At 56.8% G+C, this 20,323-nt stretch overlaps 2 non-coding genes and 2 pseudogenes across 2 annotated transcripts; 1 reads left to right on the plus strand and 3 right to left on the minus strand.

Moving 5' to 3' along the window:
- LOC142598829 (scavenger receptor cysteine-rich type 1 protein M130-like) overlaps positions 1-20,323 on the minus strand; it is a 351,168-nt pseudogene that overhangs the window by 283,355 nt on the left and 47,490 nt on the right.
- On the plus strand, positions 1,981-8,856 carry LOC142598814 (scavenger receptor cysteine-rich type 1 protein M130-like; annotated as a pseudogene).
- Positions 9,412-9,483, minus strand: TRNAA-CGC (transfer RNA alanine (anticodon CGC)). The gene has a single exon. It is a non-coding gene; the product is annotated as a tRNA-Ala (tRNA).
- TRNAF-GAA (transfer RNA phenylalanine (anticodon GAA)) lies at positions 10,653-10,725 on the minus strand. The gene has a single exon. It is a non-coding gene; the product is annotated as a tRNA-Phe (tRNA).

Here is a 20,323-nt window from a genome sequence, read left to right on the forward strand (position 1 = left end):
TTTAGACCCCACCCAAATAGGGCTTTTTGGAAGAACTATCGTCAGCAGAAGCCTGTACACAGCACACTCACACACAAACATACGTGTGACAATGTGACCCATGAGCACACAGCAGCAGGAGTAGGAGGGTGTGAGGTCACGGTCACTGTAACTCCTGAGCAGAGAGCGCTGGCAGTGGGAGGGATGTGAGGTCAGCGTCAGTATAAGTGCTGCTCAGAGAGCGGTGGCACTAGGAGGGTGTGAGGTGACATCAGTGATGGCAGCCCGTGGCCGTGGGGCTCAGTGCCGAGCGGGCGTGTGCATCAGAGGGGCATGCCGGAGGCCGGGAGCTGCCCAGCCCCGTGCCTGCGAGGCCGAAGGAGCAGCCCCTGCAGCCCTGGCTGGAGCAGTTGTGGTAGGGGTGGCTCGGGGGCCCCGCAGGGATGTGCCTGGGCACGGTGCCGGGAGGAAACCACAGACTGCCTGCCTGGGCGCTGCGGGGGGAGTGCGACGAGCGCTGCCAGGCCACGTGGGCTGTGGTTTGTGCACCTGCAGGCTCCAGCTCCCGATCTGCCTGAGGGGAATAACGGCCCCTGGGTGACACATTGAGAGTCAGGGACACGTCGGAGCCTCAGGGCTGCGTGTCTGCTGCCAGGGCAGGGACATATCCCAGCTCGGGCTCCTGCCAGGGACCCGCCGTGGGGCTCTGCGGGGAGGGATGGGCGAGCCAGGAGTCCTGGCATGGAGCTCTTCCCCTGGCCAAGAACTTTTCCCAGCTGCTGCTCCCAGCACAGCGGGGGCTGTAGCAGGGGCAGGGGCTGTTTCTTTTCCAAGCTGACACAGACCCCAGAGCAGTCCCAGCTCCGTGGTTCCCATGGCTTGGCGGTTCCTGGACATTCAGGCCTTGGCTTCTTGGGTGAGCCCAGCAGAGGAGATGCTCATTGCTCCCTGTGCCCACAGCAGGGGTCAAGGGGTGACAGACCCATTTCCCCTCCACACCCAGATTGTCCAGTGACGATCCCCCAATGCCGCGACCATGACACCCACAGCGAGACATTTATGTGCCTCATATATGGTCATGAACGGCGCTGGAGAAGTTCATTGGAGGGCTTGGCTGTGTCGGAGGGGAGATCTCTCCCGATAACGTCTAAAAAGGTTCTGCTGCTTCAATTGGCTCCTCCTGCAGCTGGGTCGTCATTGACAGAGATATATTACCCTCCCATCGTTGTTGTCCCCATAAGTCCCCAGGAGCCGTGAGAGGGAGTGGGGTGCCGCAGGGCTGTGCCAGCAGGGCAGGAAGCTGAGGATGGGAATGGAGGGACTCCTGTCCGCTCAGGTGCTGTGGCTGCTCCTCTGGGTGCAGCTGTGCAGGGGTAAGTGCCGACATTATTGTCCCAGAGTTGGGGCCAGCGGGCACCAGTGGGTCATTGGGACACGTCTGGGAATGGGGTTGCTTTGAAGGTGCTGCTGAGATGAGGGGCAGATGTTGCTCAAGTCGATGGAACTTCTGCCTTTGCCTGTGCCTCTCTGGGTGGGAGAGGGAGGTGTGGGCCTGTGGGCACAGGGCTGTACAGGGGTTTCTGGGCTGGTGAGGAGATGGTGCCCTGTGCAGGGCCAGGCATGGTGTTCGGGTGGGCATGGGCAGGGGGTCGTTGCAGTGGGAGGAGGTGCCACAGGCTGTGGGCTGGTGAATGGCTGAGCAGGGCCAGAGCTGGGCACCTCCAGCCCTTTGCAGCCCATGTGGAGAAAAGGGACCCTGTCACTGCACTGGGGAGAGTGTGGAAGGGGGAGGGCTCCCATGCTGGTGCCTGTGACCCACCCTGGGCAGGAGAGATCTCCACATCTGTGGTCTGGGGCTCGGTGGTTTCCTGACAGATTCCCATGTTGGTGTTTGAAGGGACTGCAGAGGTGAGGCTGGAAAATGGTGGCGGACGCTGTGCTGGAAGAGTGGAGGTGAAACAACAGGGCCAGTGGGGGACTGTGTGTGGTTATTTGTGGGACATGTCTGATGCTACAGTGGTTTGTAAGCAGCTGGGCTGTGGGTCTGCTGTTGAAGCTCATGAGTACGGACACTTTGGACCAGGATCTGGCCCCATTTGGATGTCTGATGTTGAGTGTGACGGCAACGAGTCTGCCCTGTCTGACTGCAAAAACACAGAATATCTTCGAGAGTACTGTGATCACAGCTGGGATGCTGGAGTGACATGTTCAGGTAAGGGGCCAGCCCATTCCCCACCTTTGTGGCCGTGATGGGGGAAGGGACCTGGCTGTGCCCTCAGGGAAACAAGGGGGTGCTGGAGAAGGGCCTGGTGTGGCCAGTCACACTGCTGAGCTGGGGCTGTCATTGCTGGTTTCCCTGGTCCCTGAGGAAAGCCCAGGGGGAACCTGCCACTGCCTGACCCCTGGTGTGGCTAAGCCCACCCTCCGTGGGTGCCTGGGAATGCCCACCCTGCCCTGCAGTCTCTGTTGGTTCCCAACTTTCTCGTCCTGTACACACAGGAGCTGTCTGGCAGCACCAAGGATATGTTTCCCCCATGCCAGAGGCACTGAGAGCAGCTCACATGGCCACCCACAGCCCCAGGGAAGGGCCCAAGGGGGCCAGGGACTTTTGGGTTGTGTTCCCTGGCAGACCCAACTCCCCCAAAGCAGAGGGTCTGCTGAGAGGGGAGCAGCACTGGGCTTGGGCAGAAGAGCAGGGTGGCCCATGGCCACCTCATTCCTCTTCCAGGGTCACCCCATGAGAGCCAGCCCAGAGGGAAACACCCCTGTGCAGGCAGTGCTGACCTGCTGCCCAGCCTCTCCTGCCTACCCCAGCCCCTGGCTGCCCTGCGTCACAGGGCATTGCCCAGCACTTGCTGGCTCTCCTTGGTGCCTGTCCTTGCACTGGGAGCTCGTGTCATCCCAGGGCTGCTCCTCTGCCCGCTCTCCTGCCTTCTGACCAGCCATTGGCCAGGGCTGTGCACGCCTGGCAGTGCACTCTAGCCCTGGCTGAGGACCCTCCCTGGGCAGGTGCTGGAGCTGGGGGCTGGTGCACACAGTGACTGTAGGTACACCCGCACTGCATCTGTGCCCTGTGACATGTCCCATCTCCCAGCAGTGCCCCAACAGCCCAAGAACCATCTGGGACTGGGCTGCATTTCTGGTGGCTCCAAGGGCTTCCTGTGCCTGGCCCTGAGCTGGGTGGGGCAGAGCAGGCTGCAACAGCCAACAGCACCTGGGCCCATCTCCTTGGGGCCAAGAGCTCCAGGTGCTGCAGGGCCTGGGGCCAGTTCCTGGCAGCCCAAGGTATCCAGAATAGCAGCAGTTGACCTAAGTGGTGCCTCTGGCTGTGGGTTTGGGAGAAAAGCCAGCCCCTGAGTGCTGTGCTGATTTCTGAAGAGTGGAATGGGGTCTCTGGTGTGTTCGTACCATCAGCACCCACTGGCAGCTGCTGCTATGGTTGTGGGACTCTTTGCCTGTGGCCACCTTGGAGGACGAGGTAAGGCATGGTCAGGCAACTGCCAGAGGGCTCTGGGACCTCACAGGGGCCTTTGGTTGCTCCAGGATTTGTCCAGCTGGTTGGAGGGGACAGCCCCTGCTCAGGATGAGTGGAGATCCGTGATGGGAACCAGTGGAAGACTGTCTGTGACTCAGACTTTGGTCCCAAAGCTGCTGACATGGTCTGTGGGGAGCTGCAGTGCGGCGTAGCCCTGTCCATGCCTGGGGCAGCTCATTTTGGAAAAGGTGTTGGTTCCATCTGGGACAGAGAGCTGCAGTGTTTGGGGAATGAATCCCTTCTCGCCTCCTGCCCAAGAGGGCCCCCCAGGGACCAACCTTGCACCCACGCCAACGATGCTGGTGTCACCTGTGCAAGTAAGGACTCGGGGTGGGGTGTTGAATGCTGAGTGTGAGGCTGGGGACGGGGAGCAGGATGGGGCCTGTGCTGTGCTGGGTGTGAAGGCAGGAGGGGTGATGTGGTTTTCTGCAGCGCCAAGACACTGCAGAAGGAGCAGAAAGGAAGGCTGTCCCTCTGGACTGTCCTCCAGCTACCAAGGGTGCAAGAGCACCAACGCAGCCTCTCTCATCTTCCTCTGTCCCCAGAGTACACAGGGTTCAGGCTGGTGAATGGCAGCACAGCTTGTGATGGAAGAGTGGAGTTCCAGGTGCTGGGGACCTCGGGCACCCTTTGTGCTTCCCATTGGGACCTCTTGGACACCCATGTTCTCTGTCGTCAACTCAACTGTGGGTTTGCTGAGGCCATTCCTGGAGGAGGGCCTTTTGGGAGAGGCACCGGCCCCACCTGGAGAGAGTCATTCCACTGTGATGGGACTAAAGGCCACCTGGGAGAGTGCCCAGTGACTGCCCTGGGAGCCTCACCATGCTCCCAGGAGAATGTCGCTGCTGTCATTTGCTCAGGTGAGTGCTGGGAACACACCGTGTTGACTCCATTTTCCCCTTGGCTGTGACACGGCTGCCCAAAGCAAGGGACCCCATGGCGGCAGCAGCAGGGTGAATTTCTGCCTGGAGAAACCCCAGCTTCACCAGGAGTGATGTGGAGAGCTTGATGTGCTCAGACTGAGAACTCTGATGTGGGAGAGCTGAGGACTGAGCCGGGCCTGGGGTCCCCTGCTCTCATGCTGTGGGACAGGCCCAGGATGGGGCTGTGGGGCTCAGCTCCATCCCTCCAGCTGCAGACAGCCCTGTCCCAGCCCCACAGAGAGTCCCACAGAACCCAATCCCACACCCAGAGGGGCTGCCCACATGTCCCCAGCAGCAGCAGCAGCAGCAGAGCAGGGGTGTGAGCTGCAGAGCAGGACTGGGCTTTGCCCTGGCTTCTGCTCAGCACAAGACCCAAGCTGGTCCTGTTTGGTCAGAAAGGGCCCCCTCGCTCTACCCCCTGCCAGGGACACTGGCTCCCAGTCCCCGTTCCCCAGGGGTGCAGAGAGGGACAGAGACGTGTGTGCTGCCCCGTGTCTCAGCAGTGCCAGTGCCAGCGCTGAGGTTGGGCAAGGCTTGTCCTGGTGCTGCCCATCCCCAGGCCATTGCACCACCTGCTGCTCCCTCCTGCGGGAGCTGCCCCATCTGCCTCAGCAGGGACGTGCTGGGTGGTTCTGAACCAGCAAGAGCACAGAGAGTCTCTTGCCCAGGAAGGCTCAGGGACTGGGAAACCAGCCCTGTGGAAACCTGCTCCTGAAGCTCACTGGAGGGGGCTGGGGGCAGGCAGGTGAGCTTCAGGGCACCGTGAGGTTTCCAGAGCCTGGAGAGGCAGCTCAGGTTGCTGGGCTCTCTGGTGCTGCTGCGGGCTGGGGCATGGCTGCTCTCCCCAGGCTCAGCCAGCTCCGCATCCCTGTGGCTGGTGGGTGGAGGGAGCCGGTGTGACGGGCGAGTGGAGATCTTCCAGCGCGGGACATGGGGCAGAGTCCTGGATGACGAGTGGGACATGCAGGAGGCCAGCGTGGTGTGCTGGCAGCTGCTGTGCGGAGAGGCAGAGACAGCCTACAACCCCCCGAAGCCTGAGAGAGGGACAGGTCCCGTGGGGCTGCGAGGGGTGCGATGCGCAGGGCGTGAGGCCAACCTGACCCTCTGCAACACCTCCCTGCCCGAGAGCGTGCTGTCAGCAAGGATTGCAGAGGACGTGGGGGTCATTTGCTGGGGTGAGTGGCACTGCCGGGGCCCCCCAGGCTCTGGGCTGGGTTGGCACCAGCCCCTGACAGCAGCTGGCGTTTCTTCCCGCTGCAGGGAGCCGGCAGGTCCGGCTGGTGAACGGGTCCGGGCGCTGTGCTGGGAGAGTGGAGATCTACTACCGGGGCAGCTGGGGGACCGTCTGTGATGATGGCTGGGACCTGCCCGATGCCACCATCGTTTGCCACCAGCTGGGCTGTGGAGGGGCAGTGGAGGCGGTTGGCTCTGCTCAGTTTGGGGAAGGCTCCGGGCAGATCTGGCTGGAGAGCGTGAACTGCTCCGGGGCCGAAGCTGCTCTCTGGGACTGCCCGGCAGGGTCCTGGGGGAAGCACGACTGCGGGCACAAAGAGGACGCAGGAGTCGTCTGCTCAGGTCTGTGCTGGGAGCTGTGGTGGGAGCCCAGTGCCTGGGGAGGCTGGGCCAAGGGGAGAGCCGGCAACGCTCGAGGCTGTCCCTGGCTGCCTCTGAGCCCCTGCCCAAGCCCATCCTGGGGACACCCACCCACACACAGGTCCCCTCAGTCCCACTGGGGGTCTCTGAGGAGCTCAATTGTGCCCAAGGCTTAGTGGGGAGGGCAGGGGTGTCTGTCCATCAGGGACTTGTTGGAGAGAGTCCAGAGGAGGGCCACAAAGCTGATGAGAGGGCTGGAGCACCTCTCCTATGAGGACAGGCTGAGAGAGTTGGGATTGTTCAGCCTGGAGAAAAGGCGGCTCCGGGGAGATCTAATTGCAGCTTACCAGTACCTGAAGGGGGCCTACAGGAAAGATAGTGAGGGACTGTTCATCAGGGAGTGTAGTGACAGGACAAGGGGTAATGGGTTTAAGCTGAAGGAGGGTCGATTTAGATTAGATGTTAGAAAGCAATTCTTTACTGTTAGAGTGGTGAGGCCCTGGAACAGGTTGCCCAGAGAGGTTGTGGATGGCCCATCCCTGGAAGTGTTTAAGGCCACGTTGGATGAGGCTTTGGGCAACGTGGTCTACTGGAGGGTGTGCCTGTCCGCAGCAGGGGGGTTGGAACTGGATGATCTTTGAGATCCCTTCCAACCCTAAGCATTTGATGATTCTAGGATTCTGTGATTCTATGAATCTTCTCTGCCCATGGGTGCAAGGGGGACTTGCTGGCCATGCCTTTGGCTGGCTGAGGGCATGGGGGCTGCAGGGGTACCCCTGCTCCCATGGATCCAGACCAGCCTGTTCACCCTCGGTGCCTTTCCTCCCAGAGTTCGTGGCCCTGAGGCTGGAGAACAGCACCACCTGCTCCGGGCGCCTGCAGGTTTTCTATAATGGGACATGGGGGAGCGTTTGCTCCAACTCAATGACTCCCAAAACGGTGTTGCTGGCCTGCAAGGAGCTGGGCTGCGGGGATGCAAAATCCTTGGAACCATACCCGACCTCTGGCAGGCTGACTGGCCCCGCCTGGCTGGATCGCGTGGAGTGTGGGGAGAGAAACAGCTCCTTCTGGCAGTGTCCCTCCGCTCCTTGGGACCCACAGTCCTGCGATGACCTGCGAGATGAGACCCACCTCACTTGCAACGGTAAGTCTGAGCCACCCGGGCACCAGCATCCCCAGCTCCTGCTCCCTGCTGGGCATTGTCAAAGGCAGAGACAGAGCCCACAGGGGCTTTTCCTTCCCATGCCAGACCCTCCTGCTGCTGTTGCTGCTGCTGCTGCTGCTGCTGGTGGCACAAAGGGGACTTCAGCTCTCAGAGCCCCACACAGTCACCAGCAGTTGCCAGCCGGGCTCCCAGCAGTGCCTGGGGGAGGCAGAGGTATCTCCAGGCAAGGTCTCAGAAGGGACCTGTCAGGGCTCCAAGGAGCATCCCCTCCTCCTGCTGCTCTGTGAACCAGGCTCCCTTTGGGGCTGAGCAGTCAGGGTCCCCCACCGTGTGCCGTGTGTGTCCCCTGAGTGACCGGGGTTCAGCTGCTGCCGTGAGCGAGGAGGCACAGGGATGCGCGAGCAGAACTCAGCCCCGCTGTCTGCCACGCGACCCCCCTGCAGCAGCCCCTTCACCGCTGCATTTCCTTCTCCAGGGAGACAGCCAGAAACGCCCCCGGCCCTGGGGGCCACGTGCCCAAACTCCACGAGCTGCACAGGTAGCTGCTCCTCTGCATGCCTGTCTCAGCTGGCAGGGCTCTGCCTGCTGTCCCATGCCCTGAGAGGTCTCTGCCTTCTCCAGACAGGGAGAAGATTCGTGCCGTGGGAGGCGAGAACGGGTGCTGGGGTAGAGTGGAGGTGTGGCACCGTGGCTCCTGGGGGACGGTGTGCGACAACTCCTGGGACATGCAGGATGCCGAGGTGGCATGCAGGCAGCTGGGCTGTGGCCCCGCAGTGTCTGCCCTGGGCGAGGCTGCCTTTGGGGAGGGGACGGGCCCCATCTGGCTGGAGCAGGTGGAGTGCCGGGGGACAGAGCCATCTCTGCAGGACTGCTGGGCCCGGCCTGGGGACAGCGGTGCCTGCCGGCATAAGGAGGACGCTGCTGTGAACTGCTCGGGTGAGGGGCAGGGCTGGGACCCCTAACGTGGGTATTGGCAAGGAGCTGGGGCAGGCGTTTTCCCCGCTGGGTCCCAGCATGGCTGTAGAGCTCCTGAGAGCAAGGCTGTCCGTGCAGAGCCTGGGAGCCTGGTGCCAAGTGGGCAGCAGCTTCTGTGGGGCTGGATGTCCTCCAGCCTCTGCCCGCAGGGCCCTGCAGCCCCCAGGGGCATCTCCCGGGCTGCCTGCACTGTCCTGCCCATGGCCCTGGGCTCCTTCCTGGCCACCCTGACCTGCCTTTGGCCCTGTGGAGAAGCAGGTTTGTAACCTTTCCTGGTTGGACTTTTCCCGGGGATGGAGGCTGTGTTTGCAGTGTCCATGTGTGTCACCCATGATGATGACCTTGGGGGTGTCACCCTTGCAACTCTCCACTCCTGTGAGCTTTCCACAACTCTGCTCTGCCCAGTGTGAGGCAGCAGTGCAGAGGGCTGGGGGTCTCACCATCAGGCCCCTTGTGTAGGTCCTGGGGAGCTGCTGCAGGAGCAAGCATAGATCTGGGGTACAGTGATGATCCCACATTGCTGCAGACCCAGCCTGCAGGGCCAGACTGTTCAGGCCCCAAAACACCCTGAAACGGGCTCTTTCTGCTCAGGTGTGCTGCCCCCTCACACCCCCCCAGGCTCTGTGGCTCATCTCCCTGAGGAGGAGGAGGAGGAGGCGGCAAAGCTGTGCCAGGTGCCAGAGTAAGGGAGAAATATTATCCCTGGGGGAGGGCAGAGCTGGCAGGGAGGTGGCATGGGGCAGACACTGGGCTCTTCTCCCTGGTCCCCACCTGGGGTGGCTTGAGTCCACAGGTCAGTGTCCATACTGGCACCAAACAGCCTGTGTTCAGAAGATATCCCTACCCCACCGCCCTTCTTCTGTACTTCACTTTTATACCTTGTTTCTCTGAATTTGGTCCCACCATTCCTGGGGGGCACTGAGCACCCTGCAGTGGAAGGCCATGTCTCATGTCCCATTTGGGTTGCAGGTGGTTTTGGTGGGGGAACAGCTGAGGCACCATCTCCTGGCCCTTGCTGCCTGTGCATGGCTTTGGACAGGCCTGTGTCTCCCTGATCCCACCAACATGGGCTGGATGGAGACACCAAAGCCCCAGGAACAAGAGGTGGGTACCAGCCCCAGCAGTCCCACCTCTGCAGGGCTGTGCCTGACCTCAGCAGCTCTGGGTTCCTCTGCTCAAGGTAGTGGTGATGGCAGAGGGAAAAAGACCTGGAGGCTGGGGACTCGGGGAAAAAGCACCCTTGGAGATGCCGGGGATCGAACCCAGGACTTCCCACATGCGGGGTGGACGCTCTGCCGCTGAGCTACATCCCCTTCACGCCTGCCAGCAGGACAGACACTCTCCTGCCATGACACGTCTATGACAAGCACAGCCCTGTTGTCCCCTGGGTGCCAGGGGACCCTCTGCAGAAAACAGCATTTGAAGCCTCCTGAGATGGGGGAAGTCAGGACGGCCTCTCCACGGGGGCCTGATCCTGGCACAGGGATGCACTGCAGAGCATTGCCCCTTCCACGTCTCGGCAGGGCAGTGGGGCAGAAGGAGGCTCTTGCTGCAGGCGCTGCTCCCACGCTCTGACCCACTCTGGGCTTGATGGAGAGGAGAAAACCCCTGAGCCTCCTCTGCCACCCAGGGCAACACCCGTCTGTCTCCCATCTGTCCCCAGCTCCACAGGAGGAGCAGAGGAACAGGGTGAGGGAAACACCCTCCCTGGGGTGAGGTGTCCCCAGGCTCTGATGGCACCCCAGGGTGTGCGGTGGGGGGACATGGGGACATGGGGCCTCCCCCTGCACCCCCCTCCCCGCCAGCATCCCTGGAGGTGGGGTGAAGGGCAGGCTTCCCTCTCCCTGGGGCTGATGCCCAGAGAGGAGCACAGAGGTGTTTCATCAGTCCTTGCAGCAGGCGGGTCAAGGAGAGGGGGCAAGAAACTCTGCTCAGGCCAGCGTGTGACTACACATGATGCCCATGCACTGCAGTGGGTGATCCTCAGCACGGCTTGGTCAGCTGTCCTGGGCACATCAGAGGTCTCGCTGCGACAGACCTCCAGAGGAAGGATGCTGCCATTCAGGCCTCAGCTCCAGGGAGTGCCTCTGCCTGGGAGTGGCGGGGGACAGTGGCCTCTGCTCTGGGAACTGAGAACCAGGTGAAAGGGGGGTGTGAGGAGAGGAGCGGTCTGTGCACCATGGAGAATGACAAAGAGGAGAGAGACAGGGTCTTTGCAGAGACCGTGCAGTGGAGAGATCTTGATCCCTGTGCAGCAGGGAAGCAGGGAGAGCTGGAGACCACCCCAGAGGAGCACTGAATGGAGAGTCCTGCCCAGGGGGAGGCTGGGGACTCGTGGTGCTGGAGGAAGGCTCCTTCTGAGCTGCAGGTCTGCAGCTACAGAGCTGAGACAGTGCTCTGGCAAGAGGTGAAGGAGCAAGCAGGGCTGGGGCAGGCTGGAGGAAGGCAGGCAGGTCTGCAAAAACCTAAGGGAGAAAATGATTGCTGAAGCCCGGGGTTGAACCAGGGACCTTTAGATCTTCAGTCTAACGCTCTCCCAGCTGAGCTACTTCAGCCCTGCCCCAGCAGCCCTGGTCCCTGTGCCACCCGTGCCAGGCCACAGGCTGGCACCCAGGAGGAGTGCTCCTCAGGGAGGTTCCCAGGGGAAAGCTGTGCCCAGCCCCGAGCAGAGGGGACCTGGCTCCTCCCTGACCCCAAGGCCAGGTGGGCTCCAGGTTTGGTGGAGGCCAGCTTATACTGGCCGTGCCAAGATATCTGTGGGCCTTGTACAAACGTGACAGTGGTGAAGGGAAACAGGCAGACCAGGCATGTGCAACTGCAAAGGCTGAGGGTGGAAGAAGCGTGGGGCTGGTGGAAGACCTTATCTCCTTCCCCATGGAAGGCCTCCCCCCACACTTTTGTCCCTGGCTCCACTTCACTCACTCCTTCATTCCCACCTCCTCTATCTCCTCCCCACTGAGCAGTGCAGAGGGATGGTGAATGGGGGTTGTGGTCAGTCCATAACAGTTCCTCTCTGCTGCTCCTTCCCTCAAAGACTTCCCATGGGGATCCTCCTATGGGCTACAGTCCTTCAAGACAAACCTGCTCCAGCATGGGCTGTCCTCCATCCAGCATTCTTTCAGAAATTATCCAACATCTTCGGTGTTGAGTCCTCCATGGACTGCAGGGCTTACTTTCCCCACCAGGGTCTTCTCCATGGGCCGCAGGGAAATACCTGGCGTACTCCGATATTCACTATAGCAGGAAACTATCTGCTCTTGTGCCTGGAGCACCTCTTCCCCCTCCCTCTTCACCAACCTTGGTGTTTGCAGGGCTGTTTCTCACATATTTTTCCTCCCTTACTCCTCTCCCATTCTGGCAGTTGTGTCCTTTCTTAAATATGCTTTTGTAAAGGTCCTACCAGCTTCACTGATGGGCTCATTTTTGTGCACTGGTGGATCTGCTTGGAGCCTGCTGGAACCAGCTCTGTCTGGCAGGGAGGCAGCCCCTGGTGTCTTCTCACAGAGGACACCCCTGCATCCCCCCTGCTGCCAAACCCTGGACACCACCACCAATACACAGTGTAAATCTTTGTCTGGCTGAATGACATCCCCTGCTCTTCCCTCACCCACAAATACAATTTACTCGCTGGGGAGGAAGAGAGAGAACAGAGAAGGCCTTGATGCTGTGCAAACATGGTTCAGCAATAGCTACAACATCGGTGTGTTGGCAACTCTGTTTTGGTGACAAATCCCAAACACAGCACCATGGGGGCTGCCGTGAAGAAAATTACCTCCCTCCCAGCCAAAACCAGTACAATGTGCCTGGAAGAATGTTTCCAGGAGTAGCTGCTCTATCTCCTTCCCAGGGAGAGAGGTGAGGCTGACTGGCCTGTAGTTCCCTGGGTCCTTCTTCTTGCCCTTCTTGAAGACAGGAGGGACATGTGATTTCTTCCAATCTTTGGAGGACTGTATTGTGTGCACACAGGTGAACTGAGGCAAGAGGACTCCCACCACCTGTGGGTTTGTGGCAGGTATGGGAGGAAGCTGAGTCCCTGTGACAGATCCACTCGACTCCCTGACTAAACCAGCAGTAATTTGGTTCAGGGTCCAAAGGAGGTAAAGGCCCAGGTGTAACCTGGCCAACAACTTCTCTAGTTGCAGTCTGTTCTCTGAAAACAGGAGCAGAGGGACATGGTGAGCATTGATGTATATGGGCTTGGAAACTGGAACACCCATCACGTGATTAAGACATGAATAACAGGTGGTTCCTCCAAGACTCATTTGTCAAGGAACAAAGTTGTGGGTACAAGGAGTCTCATGCATGCCTTTCCCATCACATGGAATTTGACTACGAGCCAACCACTTTATTCCATAAATATGGCAGCCTAAGGGTATCTTCTTGGAGCTCTCCCTGATAAGCAGCTGGCTGCCCAGCGGTGATCTCTCCTTGAGCTGGGACACTTCTCAAGGTTACTCCTCGAGGCTGAGACCTCTTACCCACTGCAGATCTTTGCTAAGTGACTGATATCATGCTTAACCTTGTGTAACAGTGCAGTAAGATTTTGTATTGGTGACTTTGATTCTGTTTTGGTAACTGTGAATCATTGTTATATCCTCTGTGCAGTAAGGAATAGAGTGATCCTTGCCATCCAAATTTGTTAAGTTGCAGTAAAACCACTTTTGCGGATACTTCTGGCGGTGGTTCTTTAATTGATCTAAACCACTCATCTGTGACAAATTGGTGTAGTCGGCAGGACTCTGGATCAGGATTTGTGACAGGAGACCTTATTGCAGGCAGACAGTATATAGAGCAGGCTTACGGGAAGAGGGAGAGTTTTTACCAGGGCCTATAGTGTTAGGACAAGAGGCAACACTTTTAAACTGGAAGAGGGTAGGTTTAGATTGATCTTAAGGAAGAAATTTTATCTGGTGAGGGTGGTGAGACAGTGGCAGAGGTTGCCCAGAGAAGCTGTGGATGCCCCATCCGTGGAAGTGTTCAATGCCAGGTTGGACGGGGCTTTGAGCAACCTGGTCTAGTGGAGGGTGTCTCTGCACATGACAGGAGGTTTGGAACTAGATGATCTTTAGAGATTTTGTTCCAACCAAAAACATTCCATGACTCTATGATTCTGTTCTTATCAACTTCCCTCTTCTCAGCATCAAGCAGATGAACAGAGGTACAGCAAGAGAATAGTCAAGGGCTGTGAACACAGGTGCAAGGGAGGGCACCCTGGTGTGATCTACCTCCCAGCCTCACATCACCCGGGGTGCAGATGACCTGGATCCTGCATCTGTGTCGTGGTGTTGTCACTCAGGTCACCAGACCCCTTTGGGAGGCCCTGGGGTGTCTGCCCCACACCAGCTCTGGGCTTTCCTGGAGGTTCGACGCTGTGTTTGCCCACTGAGTGGAGTTGTGTTTGGCACCCAGGCACCTGGCATGGCACTCGAGTGGCACGAATGGCATGAAAATGTGAGCTCAGAAATACAAGTCTTCGGTGCAGGGATGTGGGTGTGTCTTAGCTTTATAGTGACAGGAGCTTTAGTGAGTACACTGGAGAGAGAGAGACCTGGGGCGCTCCTCGCTCTGATCAGCTCAGGAACATATTGCACAAGGCACATTCAGGTGCCCTAAACCTCTGGGGTCACTGTGGGTGGCCAAGGATCTCCTCCTTGCCCCTCTGGCCCTCAGCTGATGCTCAGGAAGGAGGTGGGCATTCTCAGAGATTTTCCATCAGACCTCACAGACATTTGCACATGTCTTGGACCACCATCTCAGTCGTCACAAAGTATCTGTATGTGAGCTCCTGAGTCCCCGCTGAATAAAGGTAAAGGCTCCGAGCAGGGGCTCACACGCTGGTAACTCTGCTGTGCACACCTCAACTGAACCAGGAGGATTCCCAGCTCCTCTGGGTCTGTGAGGCTGAAGTGGGGAGCTGAATCCTGCTTCACCCTGAGGGCTTCCTGGTCAGGAGGAGATGCCTCATTGCCTCAGCTGAACCCCTGCCCTGCACAAGGGAAGCCAAGCCCTCCCTGTCCCTGTCTGTGTCTCCTTTTTCTTTCTCATGGGTCAAGAATATCAGTGTCCAGAGGGGGACACTGACACCTGTCATAGAGAACCACCCTCTGCAAGGACCAACCGTGCTGCTGGAATCAGTCTCTCACCACTGTTGGTGATTGCTTCAGGCGATGTTGCAGCATGTTCCCCAGGGGTGACCCCGGTGCCTTTCAGGAGCTGCCAGCCACAGAGCCGCAGGGACATCTGCAGTGAGCCCAGAGAGGGCAGAGAAAGGGGTGCCTTAGGATGGTCCTCTGCTGCTGAGCTGGGCCGGGCTCCTGGGATGGAGGGAGCTCATGGCAAGAGGGCAGTGCTGCAGAGAGACAGCTCTGCCCAGGAGCAGCTCCTCTGCAAAGCGCAGCAGGGCTGAGGGCACTGCCTGCAGGCACCAAGTGAGACAGCGGGAGGTTAAAGGCAATCTGGGTGGGAGGATGCTGAGAGCTCACAGAGAAATCTTCACCGCTGTGGACATGTTCTGTCTCTGGCTGCAGGGCAATGCACAAGAGTATCCTGACGGGATGTCCCAGAGCTGGCACATCCCATGCTTGGTGTGGAGGAGAAGGATGTGCTCTGGAGCAAGGATTTCCTGCTTCACTGTCGGAGGGACAGGGGGGCATGACCCCTGCCTTCTCCCGGGGAAGGCTGCAGGGGTGTGAAGCCAGGTGTACCCCCAGGGGTGCCCAGGGCTGTCCTTCCGAGCAGGTTTCCTGTGCCCTGGGGGGCTGTGTGCTGGGACAGGGACTCAGCCACCTGCCAGGATCAGCACTCAGCCTGCCCGTGGAGCTCGCAACAGCATTGGGGGAGAGGCTCTGGGTGGAAGGAGCGATCCTCAGAAGGGCAGAGTCTTTGCTGTTCAGAGGGCGCTGCATGGGTCAGAGCTGTTCACAGCTCCAGATCACCCAAGGACATTTCTGAGGAGGTGCTTCAAGGAGAAGATCAAGGCAGGGATTAATATAAAGATAAGGAGATTTCCCAAGTCTGACTTTTCAACTTCCTACTCTTGGGCAATGGGAGGGGAGAAATGAAAAAGGAGCTCTCCAGTACAAACAAGTCAGTGAGACTCCTGGACTGTCACTTTGAGTGATCACTAGGTCTACCAAGAGCCTCCTAAAGTGCCTGCAGCCACTTCTCTTCCTATGGACAGCACGTGCATCACCTTTGCTGGACTCACCAGGGTTGTTCTGACCTGCCCTTTTGCACCTGCCAACAAGAACGTGCACCCAGCCAGTGCCCTGAAAACAGACATGTTTGTGTAGGGCCCAGGTGAGTGCACAGAGGTTGGGATGGGGTCTGTGAGAGGTGATGGGAAAAAGACATGGGAAAGGGAAACTTCTCCCAGGAGGAAAATCTCCAGGGCAGCAGGGGTACTATCAGGAATGAGAGGAAATGAAACCCAGAAATGTTGTGGGAGGGAGAACTCAGAAAACTCCGTATCATCCCCTCCATTGCAGACCCCTTCCTCTGAGAAAGCCCTCTGCCTCCTTTCCCTCCAAGCAAAGCCTCTGTCCCTCAGGGCAGTGAACATGAACCACCTCCTCTGCAGGCAGAGCCCCAGCAGAGCTGTGGTGCAGCTCTCCAGCCACGTGTCCATTTCCTTCTGCTGAGCAAGGGGCTTAGAGCAGCTGCTGAGCAATGTTGATGCCTGGGAGGTGGTCTGAACCATTGAGTAAGGGTAATGGTTTCCTGGGTGCCTGGCTATCTTGTGAGTTCCCACCTGGAGTACTGTGTCCAGCCCTGGGATCCCCAGTACAAGAGAGACATGGGGCTGTTGGAGAGAGTCCAGAGCAGAGCCATGAGGATAATCAGAGGGCTGGAGCACCTCTTCTGTGGAAAAAGGCTGAAAAAGTTGGGCTTGTTCAGCCTGGAGAAGAGAAGGCTCCAGGGGGACCTTATAGCAGCCTTCCAGTACCTGACAGGGGCTACAGGAAAGCTGGAGAGGGACTGTTTACAAGGGCATCTAGTGATAGAAAAGGGGTGATGGCCTTAAGGTGAAGAAGGGTAGATTTAGATTAAATATAAGGAAGAAATTCTTCACTGTGGGTGGTGAGGCACTGGCATAGGTTGCCCAGAGAAGTTGTAGATGCCCTGTCCCTGGAAGTGTTCAAGGCCAGGTTGGACGGGGCTTTGGGCAACCTGGGCTAGTGGAAAGTGTCCCTGCCCATGGCAGAGGAGTTGGAACTAAATGAGCATTAAGGTCCCTTCCAACCCAAACCATTCTATGATTTCCCCATGTTTCTCCACTTGTCTGTGTTATCACTATTGCTACCTTGTTCTAGCTGTCAGGCTCTCTGGGGATGGAGTTTCAGCTGCAGGGGCACACACTGACATTGTGAGTCCTCCCGTGCAGGTGTGTCCATGGAACTGAGGTGTCCCAGCTTTCACCTGTGGGGCTGTGGGGAATGCAGCCTGTGGGGCTGGGGAATGAGCGGTTTTTTTGTTAATCAGATGCCACCGTTAGGACACTTGGCTATTTCCTTGAGTTGTCCTTCCCAGCTGTGAGCTGCCCTCCAAAATACAAACCTGTCCCATAGCTGCTTTGTGTTATCTGAAAGTCCCACAGAGAAGGACAGTGATGCTACAACCAAGGAAATGCTGTTGGGCTGGTGAAATGATCCATGTGTGTCCTTGGCTAGCAGTGGGGTGCTGAGACCTTGAGAAAGGGTGAGACCTTTAGTGGTCTGCAGCGGGTGCTTCTGCTCTCAGCAGTGTCTGGTGATTTTTCAGGGTAACATGGGAGTGTGATCACCCTCCATCTGAAAATGGTGTATTCCAGGGTAGATAGGAACAAGACGAAGGGACAGACCAGCTCCCCTCACTCTGCTCTAAGCCACAGTCAATCCTCTTGCTTTGCAGGACTTGCTGTGTTCTCCCTGAGTGCAGAAGAAATGCTGAAGGTCTCTGACATCTGAGCACACTACCCAGGTGAGATGGGGGGAGCTGTAAAAACCTCAAACATCTCAAACTACATTTGTCCTCCCTGTTCCTCAGCACTGGGATATCAGATGCTGACAAGGGCTTCTGCATTAGGGGCATTTTCATTGGACAAAGTCAAACACCAGGACTGGCCTCCGACCCCACTGTTCCCATGAACCCACTGCTGCAGAGCAGGGCTGACTCCTCACCATCCTGCGGGCAGAGGCCCTGCTCCTCACGGCACACTGAGCCAAGATCAACCAGGGCTCCAGCCACAGAGCTGAGGAACATCTCATCGAAAAAGAAAAGGGTGTGTGTTTAGCAGGGGGAGTATCTATAGGACATGGCTTTGAGTTCGCTCAGAGAAATCTCCCCTAATTTATTGTGTTATCTTTTGTGATCAGTGCCCCGTGCTCAGAGGCAGCAAATGTCCAGCAGCAGCTCCATCACTGAGTTCCTCCTCCTGGCATTCGCAGACACACAGGAGCTGCAGCTCTTGCACTTCTGGCTCTTCCTGGGCATCTACCTGGCTGCTCTCCTGGGCAATGGCCTCATCATCACTGCCATCGCCTGCGACCACCACCTCCACACCCCCATGTACTTCTTCCTCCTCCTCAACCTCTCCATCCTTGACCTGGGCTCCATCTTCACCACTGTGCCCAAAGCCATGGCCAACTCATTCTGGGTCACCAAGGGAATCTCCTACACAGGATGCACTGCCCAGCTCTTTTCTTTTATCCTCATGATCTCAGCAGAGTATTCTCTCCTCACCGTCATGGCCTATGACCGCTACATTGCCATCTGCAAACCCCTGCACTACGGGACCCTGCTGGGCAGCAGAGCTTGTGTCCACATGGCAGCAGCTGCCTGGGGCATTGGGTTTCTCAATGCTGTGCTGCACACGGCCAATGCATTTTCTATACCAATCTGCCGGGGCAATGCTTTGGACCAGTTCTTCTGTGAAATCTCCCAGATCCTCAAGCTCTCCTCCTCAGACGCCTACTTCAGGGAAGTTGGGCTCCCTGTGGTTGGTACTTGTTTATTCTTTGTGTGTTTTGTTTTCATTGTGCTGTCCTATGTGCAGATCTTCAGGGCCATGCTGAGGATCCCCTCTGAGCAGGGACGGCACAAAGCCTTTTCCACGTGCCTCCCTCACCTCGCTGTGCTTTCAATGCTTATCAGCACTGCCACGTTTGCCTACTTTAAGCCCTCTTCCATCTCGTCCCCATCCCTGGACCTGGTGGTGACTGTTCCGTACTCGGTGGTGCCTTCATCAGTGAAGCCCCTTGTCTACAGCATGAGGAACCAGGAACTCAAAGATGCTCTGAAGAAGCTGAAGAAACTGTTGAGATGGTTCTTTGAGCTTCAGGGAGTTAAAATCTCTCCCATCCTTCAGCAGTCCGTCTCAATGCCTCTTTGGCCAACTCTTTCATTTTCTTTATATCTGTCCTTTCCTATCTGTCTGTCTCAAAGACTTCTTGTATGCACGGTCCTTGTGGAAGGCAGAGCTCAGCAGGTACCACAGCTGAGGTGTGTGGTTTATGGTTTCCTGAATTGAGCCATATTTTACTTTTGTTTCTTGGTAATGAAGAGAAATCTTTCTGTGTCTCTGAGCAGCCAGTTCTCTGAGGAAAGCAGGTGGGAGTTGTTTCAAAGGAGTTGTACTATCCAGCTGCACAATTCATTGGAGAAGTCTGATGTCAGTCTGATGCAAGTCCCAGGCGGCCGTGTGACAGGTGCACTCAACTCCTTAATCAAAGTAGCAGTGGTTTGGTACGGGCTCCGAAGGAGGTAAAAGCCTGAGCCACAGCCAGGCCACAAACTCCTGTTCTCTGAAAACCCACAAAGGAGCAGAGTGACACAGTGACCATCGATGCATATGATCTTGGAACACCCATCATGCTATTAACACATGAATAGCAGGTGGCTTTTCCAAGACTCAATTATCAAGGAACAAAGAAAGTTGTGGGTACAAGGAGTGTCACGCATGCCATTCCCATTGCATGGAATTTGACTACGAGCCAACCACTTTATTCCATAAATATGACAACTAAGTGAGCCTTCTTTGAGCTCTCCCTGCTAAGCAGCTGGCTGCATGGTGGTGATCTCTCCTTGAGCTGGGACGCCTCTCAAGGTTGCTCCTTGAGGCAGAGAGACCTTTTACCAAGGGCAGACCTTTGCGAAGTGACTGATAACATGCTGAATTAATACTAATGAAACTTTACTAGTCCATGTTGTTACTCAATATTAATTATTACAATCTTTGCATATATAATCCCTTAGACATAAACCCTTGACCAAGTCTGGGACTAGGATTGGACCTAGCTGCACTAGACTCCTCTGAGTGGGAGTTCAGTAAGCAAGGCTGTCCTCTGTGAACCTCGTGACTCAACGGGAGGGTCTTACTCTTTGTATTTCTTCCAGTAGACATAAACCGTTGATCAAGTCTGAGACTAGGATTGGACTCAGTTCCACCTAAGCACTATCAGGAGTTTAGAAAGCAAGAAGGTCCACTCTGAACCTTGTGATTCAATGGAAAGGTCTTCCTTACTCTTCTGTGTTTCAGGTTTCCGTGAGAATCATTCTAACTCGATTCTTACCCAATTCTCCTTTGTATGTTTCTTCCATGCAGTAAGGAATAGAGTGAACCTCACCATCAGACTTTAAGTCCCACTTTTGCAATGTCGTATTACATGCTCTTTTGCTAATACCTTTGCCAGTAGTTCCTTAAGCGATCTGAACTTTGTTAAATTCCACTGAATTTCTTGAACTCTGTCAAATTATTGTTTTAGCTCAACAAAACATATTGCTGCTTCTCTCTTTTGAGTGAGGTGCATTCCACTCTTTCGCAACAGGCCAATGAAGGAACTGGTGGGGTTGGGGAGGTGAAGGGAAAGGTTGTCCATACAGTGCTGGAGCTCAAGGAGACTGCTTTTCCTACCTGCCAGGACCTCTTTAGGTGGCCATCTGGATCAATATGACCTGGAGAATGCTGCTATCACCTCTTCTTTGTAACCCAAAAATTGATTAGAAACCCCTTTAAATAGCAAAAATCCTCTTCCGTTAAATGCTCATTGAAGTATCTCTCTTTAGCTACCAATTCGCTTAAAAAGTCTTGGAGTCTTGATGAAAATTACAGGAAAAGACAAAGCACATGTCAACTCTCTGCATTGTAATGATCCCCAAAGTGTATTTGATGCTGAG

This window comes from Balearica regulorum, chromosome 31 (assembly GCF_011004875.1).
Source record: "Balearica regulorum gibbericeps isolate bBalReg1 chromosome 31, bBalReg1.pri, whole genome shotgun sequence".
NCBI classification, from domain to species: domain Eukaryota; kingdom Metazoa; phylum Chordata; class Aves; order Gruiformes; family Gruidae; genus Balearica; species Balearica regulorum.